The sequence below is a fragment of the Ornithodoros turicata genome, chromosome 1 (assembly GCF_037126465.1).
Source record: "Ornithodoros turicata isolate Travis chromosome 1, ASM3712646v1, whole genome shotgun sequence".
In the NCBI taxonomy this organism is placed as follows: Eukaryota; Metazoa; Arthropoda; class Arachnida; order Ixodida; family Argasidae; genus Ornithodoros; species Ornithodoros turicata.
This window is the reverse complement of record NC_088201.1, coordinates 154,664,322-154,673,540: the sequence shown is the minus strand read 5'-3', so window position 1 is coordinate 154,673,540 and position 9,219 is coordinate 154,664,322. Positions and strand designations below refer to the sequence as shown.

The 9,219-nt window shown below is 42.9% G+C and overlaps 1 long non-coding RNA gene across 2 annotated transcripts; it reads right to left on the bottom strand.

Annotated features, from left to right (window-relative positions):
* Nucleotides 1–964: 964 nt before the first annotated feature.
* On the bottom strand, nucleotides 965–1,721 carry LOC135371403 (uncharacterized). Of its 2 annotated transcripts, XR_010415591.1 has the most exons (3): nucleotides 1,576–1,721; nucleotides 1,423–1,499; nucleotides 965–1,271 (listed from the first exon to the last, which is right to left on the bottom strand). It is a non-coding gene; the product is annotated as an uncharacterized LOC135371403 (long non-coding RNA). The 2 variants fall into 2 exon arrangements; XR_010415590.1 differs by having other exon boundaries at nucleotides 1,423–1,721.
* Between the last annotated feature and the right edge of the window lie 7,498 nt (nucleotides 1,722–9,219).

Here is a 9,219-nt window from a genome sequence, read left to right as displayed (position 1 = left end):
GAGCAAAACAACACCGTTCATGTACACTTCCAAAGGTTTAACAATGTGCTATTGCTGTGATAGCAGTCACATTTGGTTGTTTTTTAGGTACGCTGCCATTAAATGTGACATTGTATCTGTTTGTAAATCTGATTGTTATCTTTATTGCTACCAAGTCAGCTTGTGCCATGTTGTCTCCCGCAGTAATACGTTTTATTTGCAGCGCAGGCTGCAGAGTAATCTCATTAGGGCATGCCTCGAGCCGCTTTAGAAACAGGTGCCACAGCGGCCTTAGCTTTGTCAACAATGCAAAGAAAGCGCGTGCGACATTCCCGAATGCAGCTTTCATTATTGCTGTCGAACAGTGAAGTCGAGGAAATGATGAGCTACTTACAGATTCTGCGCACAGGCAGGGCAGCTCCGGTGTCAACAATGTGTTACAAAAACAAACCACGAGATTATGTGAATCCCATTTATACGGAAGCACAGTGCAGAAACTTCGGAGTTCCAAGATATGCACCTACCGTTCGTGAACGCACGTCAATTAAGACTACATGCATCGGTTGCTGGCAACGCTAAGGGTGTACGTGATGCATTCGATACTGCCCCAGTCAACACAACATTGCAAATTCAACGCTGAAAACACGTTGAAAATCAACGATGTGAATGCAGGGTCAACGTTAACAATTAACGTTGATTCAACCTGGCTAATGTCACAGCCAGAAACGGGTTAAATTAACAGCGACCAGAACGCATATTCCACGTAACTGAAACGTAGTTTACGCGTGAATTCAACGTATACCAATGTTGAAAAAGTGGAATAATCAACAGCAAACTGACAACGTGTAATTAACGTGCGATGAAAATGCAAATTACACGTACCTACATTTTCAATTATTATTGAATACATGTTATTTCTCGATGCTTTTATTTCACAAATAGGCATAATGTTCTGATAATAGTCATAAATAATGACACAAGAATATGCTTGCCGTAAGGTTTTATTCTCCTTACATTTGATTAGCACTGCTACATTTTTCCATACTCTCTTGTGAACAATAAAGACAGTTAACTGACCGTTCTAATTGTTGAAATGCACAAGAACCTCGCGGGAAACCACGTCGTTTCGGCATCCAGGCTGTCTTCTTTCTTTGCGACTACGCCTGCATAAAAGTGAACACAAACAAAGCAAAAGATCAATTCGAACAGCTAAGAGAAAACTTACGTTACATCTGTGTACAGGCTCGCCCTTTGCTCAACATCTGCCTTTCTTTCACGCATCGCTCTCTGTCCTGAAATACAAGTGACGATAATTATCACACGAATTTGAAACGGCCAACAACGCTGAAAAACAATTCGGCAGCCCACCATGTAATAGTGGCCCTATTTGCACACTCTACAAATGTAAACACAGATATGAACTCAAATCCGACGTGCACATACCTGCGCTTTCTCCGAATCACTCATAAACCGCACACACTGGACTTGCTAGCAGCGGCGATAATATCTGAGTCAGCTTCCTGGTAGTAGAGAGCCCGTCGTAACCGTCATAACCGATTCGTATATCCCAGCAGTGTGAGTGAAACCTGTGCTTACCGATATCACAGTCACCAGCACAACCCGGTTCGAAACCAAAACAAGCCACGAAACAAAGAAGACGGAGCCGCAAAAGCGAAATAAACTTGAAACGCCAGCATCAGTTAATGGCGGTTACGATCTGAGGAGAATGGCGTCTGGTTGCGGCTTCCCCGATTCTCGCTTTGAAAGGAACTGACTTGAATTGGATCCTGGATGGGATTGGATTGGATAATGCAGTTGCTTTACGTACGATAAATCAACGTGATTTCTACGTGTACACTTTGCATGTGAAATCCTGAAGTAAAACTTGTGCAGAAACAACGTTGTTCGTTCTACGTTTTCGGTTACGTTAAATTCCAGCGTAAGTATCAACGCTGTCATAACGTTCTCTATTCCACTGCTGGTATATGAGTGTTGAATCAGCGTTGAATTCCTGCATTACAATTAGCATGTTGAAATTTTACGTAAAATCTGCGTGAAATTCATGTTCTCAATTCACGTTTCACATTGTTCAACGATATTCAACGTGGATTTTACATTCTGTCAACCATGTGTGTTGACTTGCATCGTTGACGTTCGAGGAAAACAATAGTGCATTGGCCGAAACATAGTAAGTCGTTCAAAATCCTCGCTATCTGCTATTTCGATGGCAGGAGACATGTGTCGTCTGCCTCCACAGCTGTCCACAGCAAGGGAAGAGAAGAAGGCAAAGAAGAACACTGATATCGGTGACGTCAGTGATTGAAACATCGTGAACAGCTGCCGTCATAAAAATGGCGGCCCCCATGTTTGTTTCGGAATGCAGTTTTTGTGTTTTTCGAAATACGGAGGGCTTTATCTGAAAACTCTCAGTCGTTTCCGACGTAGTTAGACGTGAACAGAATATCGCAACAGTTTCAACAATTCACGATACCTCCGGAGCTGACCTTTAAATGGCTTACTGCGTGAGTACGTTTCGTCGAATAAACGCTGTTTGCCAGTGCGGCGCCTTGTGCGTCCCTCCTTCGTGTAGTCTTATTTTTAACTATGTAATATTCCCACTTCATGCAGTCGTACGTTACAGTACCTAGTGTTCCACTGGAGCTTTGTATTACTTATTACTAGTAGGGGTTTGAATGCAAACATGAGAGCCTCGTCTCCGAAACTGGCATAGTAACGATTTTTTGTGGGTTCAGGTTCGTCGTGGTCGCTCCTGTACTCAGGGTACTTCTGGCTCTTTCACTTTGTCAAGCACACCGCATTTCCTGTAGTCTGACGGAAATGGAAATGCCCCTATCAGAAGGGGAACAAAATGACAGTGTGGGATAGCTACTTGAGAGACATAGGTGACACGGTCATCAAGCTCTCAGTATGTCAGTTCGCGTCAGTTTGTTTTATGACATTATGTTTTATATGTTTTGTTTTATATGTTTTATGACAGTATGCATGTGATCTATGTAAAGGAACGACAGAGCTCGCAACTTTTCCTATGATAATTTACGCTTCTAAATCCATCCAACTCTCAAGAAGCTTATCTTCTCGACATTCCGGATTCTCCTCCTTCTTTCTTCTCCTCTCTCTTCACATCGCCAAAATCGCACAGGGGTTCTTACTGCGGTTAATTAATTCAGACATAAGCTTCGTTCACATGAAGCAGTCTGACAGCTCTCATTGTTTGACATAGCACAATGGTGAACTGATTCGACATCCATGACCCTCTTCGATACGTAACTTAATTGCTAAGATCTTAAACATGCACCACTGGTGCCTTGGCTTAAACGTTTACATATATGTTTGCATAAGCTACTCAACGACAGCTGTACAGGGTGTGTTTTTTTATCCTGTTTATCATGTTTATTAAAAAGCTGTGGGAGGAGCATCTTGGAGCTCAGTTCTACGCCCAGGCGGACATCCTTTGGAAGAGAGTACCTACCTGCAAGATCACTTATTACCTCAAATTTATTAATGAACTATTCAATTAAGGAATTTTGCGCAAAAGCGAGGAAGCAGACTGAGAGACTATCCTCGTTGAACGCCGTTTCACGTTTAGAAAAATCCTGAAACACGCGCGCGCGTTAAAATATCCATTCCCGAATTTTCATATGCAAATGAGCAGAAACCGAAAAAGCACGCCTAATGAGTGCGTCATCCTCGCGGACGAAGGCTTGCCTAGGCGGGAAATCGATTTATCCTGCCAGCTAAGCGTCACCTACTCCAATCATCTCTATCACTCTAAATCACGTGGCCCTCTGACGTGATATGCGCGCTGTACTCCCCGCGTTCCCTGTCGCCGCGGTTTCGGTTTCGGCTCATTTGTATATCAAAATTCGGGGATGGATATTTTAACGCACGTGCTTTTTTCAGGAGTTTTAAACATGCAATGGCTTGCAACCGGGAATTTTTTGCCTGAGATCTCCTAATTAAAAGGTTAATTAACGAATTTTAGATAATCAAACATCTTGTATAGTTGCACACTTTCTTCGAGGGGACTTCCTTCCTCTCATAGCTTTTTTTAATAAAAATTCTGTAAAGGCTAAAGGAATACACCTTGTACATTCGCCATTGTTCAACACGCATTGAAGAAGTCCCATCTAATATGCAACTGTAGCCATTTTTAATGCATGCAAGTGGCCCCTCACTGCAGTAATTCACTCGACGTGCCTCTTATATCACGTAAATGGTCTCCGGCGAGACTATTCTCTCCATGGACATCGTAACTCAGACGGAAGAGACGCATAAAGCGCGTTTGTTCCGGACGAGCAGTAATATGAATGTGCTGAAAAACATACAAACAGAAGAAAGTGCAAAGGAACCATAAAAAAACTCATCTCTGCTTGGTCTTCGTTGCAACATAGTTGAAATTCTCAGTTGTCTCGCGACGTAAACCCCCAATTATATTATACATAGTTGAAATTAGACAAGTAGCTGCCGGCCAGCCTTGCCAACACTAAAATTCCATCAGATTTCCCTAGTCGGCATCTCTGCAGGGAGGCAGACGTTCGTCGTCCATTCAAATTTGAAATGAAAGCATGTCATTGAAACTACAGCTTTTTCCGGCGTTATTAATCCTCTTGTCGTACGTTAATCCTTATACCATGACATTTAATCCATTTGCCATCGGAATTAATCCTCCTTTCATTATTTTTAATCCTCATTTCACATAATTTAATCTGTTTCTCATGCAATTTAATCCAAGTGACTATGTGTGGGCTACATGACTTTTTTTGTGTATTTTGGGACAATTCCCATGTGTACGCATATTGCACATGCTTTTCACTAATATTGTGGGTTTCTGCACCATAACGGGATACTGTGGGACTGTCAATCTGGATTACGGTGTTGTGGGACTATTCCCATGTTTACGACTATTACCCATCGTTTTCACTAAAAACGTGGGTTGCTGCATTGTAATGGGATACTGCGGGAGTCTGTATATGTATTGCGATATTGTGGGACTATTCCCATGTGTACGGATATTACCAATGATTTTCATTAGATATGCGGGTTTGTGCACTGTAATGGGATAAGGTGAGACTGTCGATCTTCACTACGATATCCTGGGTCTGTAAGGGCGTCTACGGGTATTCCCAGTGCTTTCCATTAAAAACGCGTTTTTCACTGTAATGGGATACTGTGGGACCGTCAGTCTTAATTACTATATTGTGGGACTATTTCCATATCTATGGGTATTACCCATGCTTTTTATTCAAATGCAGGTTTCTGGAGTATAACGGGACAGTGGGGGGTTTTCTCTCTGGTTTAAGACATTGTGTAACTATTCCCATGTGTGCGGGTATTACCCATGCTTTCCATTAAATATGCGGGTTTCTGCACCTTAATGGGATACTGTGGGACTGTCCATCTTGATTACGATATCCTGGGACTCTATGCATGTCTACAGGTATTCCCCTTGCTTTCAATTAAAAACGCGGTTATTTGCACTGTAATGGGATACTATGGGACCGTCTATCTGGATCACAGTATCCCATTACACTGCAGAAATTCGCATAATTAATTAAAACATGGGTAATACCTGCACACATGGGAGTAGTCTCACAATATCCTAAACCAGGTGAACAGTCCCACAGAATCCCTTTATACTGCAGAAACCCGCATTTTGAATGAAAACCATGGGTAATACACATAGACGCTGGAATAGTCCAACAATATCGTAATCCGGATTGACAGACCCGCAGTATCCCATTACAGTGCAAATAACCGCGTTTTTAGTTGAAAGCAAGGGGAATACCCGTAGACATGCACATAGTCCCACGACACCGCAATCTAGATTGACCGTCCCACAGTACCCATTATGGTGCAGAAACCCGCATTATTAATGAAAAAACATGTGCAATACCCGTAGAGATGGGAATTGTCTCAAAATACAGATTGACAGTCCCGCAGTATCCCATTAGTGCAAAAACCCGCGTTTTTAATGAAAAGCAGGGGAGTACTCATAGACACGCTTATAGTCCCAGGATATCGGAATCAAGATTGCCAGTCAGCATGGGTAATACCCGCACACATGGGAATATTCCCACAGTATCTCATTACAGTGCAGAAACCCACATATTTAACGGAAAGCGTGGGTAATACCCGCACACATGGGAATAGTCCCACAGTATCCCATCACTGTTCAGAATCCCACATATTTAATAAAAAGCATGGGTAATACCCGCACACATGGGAATAGTCCCACAGTATCCCATCACAGTGCAGAATCCCACATATTTAACAAAAAGCATGGGTAATACCCGCACACATGGGAATAGTCCCACAGCATCCCATCACTGTTCAGAATCTGACACATTTAACGAAAAGCATGGGTAATACCCGCACACATGGGAATAGTTCCACAATATCCTAAACCAGGCAGACAATCCCACACTGTTCCGTTATACTCCAGGAACCTGCATTTTGAATGACAAGCATGGGTAATACCCATAGACATGGAAATGGTCCCACAATATCATAACGAAGATTGACGGCCCCATTACAGTGCGAAAAACGCGTTTTTAATGGAAAGCACTGGGAATACCCGTAGACGCCCTTATAGACCCAGGATATCGTAATGAAGATCGACAATCTCACATTATCCCATTACAGTGCTGAAACCCTCATATCTAATGAAAAGCATGGGTAATATCCGTACACATGGGAATAGTCCCACAATGTCGTAATCCATATACAGAGTCCCACAGTATCCCATTACAATGCAGGAACCCACGTTTTTAATGAAAACGATGGGTAATACTCGCAGACATGGGAATAGTCCCACAACACCGTAATCCAGAGTGACAGTCCCACAGTATCCCGTTATGGTGCAGAAACCCACAATATTAGTCAAAAGTATGTGCAATATGCGTACACATGGGAATTGTCCCAAAGTACACACAAAAAAGTCGTGTAGCCCACACATGGTCACTAGGATTAAATTGGATGAGAAACGGATTAAATTATGTGAAATGAGGATTAATACTAATGAAAGGAGGATTAATTCCGATGGCAAAAGGATTAGATGTCATGGCATAAGGATTAAAATGTACGACAATAGGATTAATAACGGCGGAAAAAGCTGTAGATGCTTCTAATCGTTCGGATTTTATTCTTGGCACGGGTTGCAAGAAGAAACAACGCGCCACTCACACGTTCTCGCCAAGTGTATACATATGTATATTCATATCTGCATTAATCTTTTTTTTCGTCATTTTGTCGTCCCGCCTAACCTGGATTCGATGATCGATTACTCTTTATCGGGGATTTCTGACAAAAAGTGACAAAAAAAAATCAATCATTATACAAAGCAGAACATGAAGTTAGAATTCGCCATGTGAAAAACGTGTACAACGACAAGCTGCTGCCTCACCAGCTGCACCACGAGCGGAAACGTGTTGTGAATACATGGTCTTGCATATCATTTTCAGAAAAAAAATACTTGCAAAAAAAGTAATAAAGAAAGGGCTGTTACAAGTCGGGGTAAGGTGGTACGATGGCATTTTGATCGCAATCAAAGATCGAAAGAAATTTTCCACAACGCATGTCTACATGTCCTGTTTCGAATATTTTCTTTTGTCTAATTACGCTGCAGGTCTTCTTTGGTCCAGTGAAAGGTCCTCTCTAATCGTCTGCGCAATCTGGCCCTCTTGATTAACAGAGAGGTCTACCGGTGCACGGTATCGTATTACGTTTGCCCGATACTATACCTATATCGCTTGTTAGTCTCTCTGTGCAGCGCACTTTGTAGCCTGCGAATGCAACAGGCTTGGTCATGTAACGAATGTTCCGTTTTTTTAATCCAATTCAATTAATTGCAAATGTTATAGCGTTGAATTATCTGCATAAGTGATCCCAGAGCGAAATTCCCTACACTTTGGAAAAATAATATTTTCCCCTGAGTGAACTCGAAATTCCCTACATCTAGGGAAGGTTCGCTATGGTAACGCTGTCGGCGTTCACCGAAAGCATTCTTATTCGCCGTGCATATAGGGAGTTCTTCACCTGCGTCACAATGTGACGTGGCAGTGACGTGGCATGCCCGCAAGATCCGCCCACTGATGGTCACTTTTCTTGCTTGCGGCATCGAAAGATGACAAACTGCGCGATTTTTCAATGCGACAACCATAGTTTTCATAAAAGAAAATGTGAGAACGACAATGACGAAGTGTCTTCCGAATAAAAGAAGGGTGCGGACGCGACCGGATTTCAAAACACCATTCGAGGCTCCGTTTCCGAGCAAATGCTAGAAAATCTCGGCAGCTGCACCGAAAGAGTGACCACCACCGTGGCGGTCAAACGGGTTCGTTTGACGTGATTTGAAAACACCCTATGATATCTTGCCTTGCGTATGACGCATTTGCAAATTTTACTGTTGGTAAGAAACGCAGAGGAGAAGGGTACCCCAAGAACAACAACAACGTCTTTATTTTAAAGCGATGAATGGGGAGCTTCAACGCCGGAGATGGTACTCTACCCCATTGTTGGTGGTGACGTGGGGAATGACATAATTAGCCCCTTCACAATAATGATAGAAGTCCGATTGTGTCCAAAAAGGTCAAAAGAGCTTTCTGAGCGCAGAGTTTTGGTGGGTAGAGTTCGGCCAGGGACCAAGAAATTTTGATAGGGAGAAGGGGCGGGAGGATAGGGGCGAGAGCCTAGAGGATCTGGATCACACTCTTCGTCATTGCCCACACTACCAACCTTCCCGAACCGCACTGTCCGGGTCTCGCAATCAGCCGGACCCCGATAACTTTTCCATATAGCTTCTTGCGTGGACCCTTCAGCAGCCTTGTAACATCTCTGGCGTGGCCCTTTTTTTTTCCTTTTTCTGCGTGCACATTGAAAAAGAGAAAGAAGAAATGAAATCATAAATTAATTATTCTACCTCATTGGTGAACTAGATGACAGCTGTCCAACTGGTACCGGTACTACATCCTGACACCACAAAGTGCAACCCGGGATTGACATTGTGCTGCGAGGAGTTCTAGGATGTCGTCTGATTTACCAGTGCCTCAGGAATACCTTGATAGAAATATAGAGTTATCGCAATCTCGTGCATGCACTTCATTTAGCAAACATGTAATTGGGAGTCGATTTGTAACTAGGGTGAGACAGCTTTTATCTGCGTCGACATGCAGCACGCGCCACTGACGCGCACGGTATTCCATTAAAGCATTCCAACAAAAA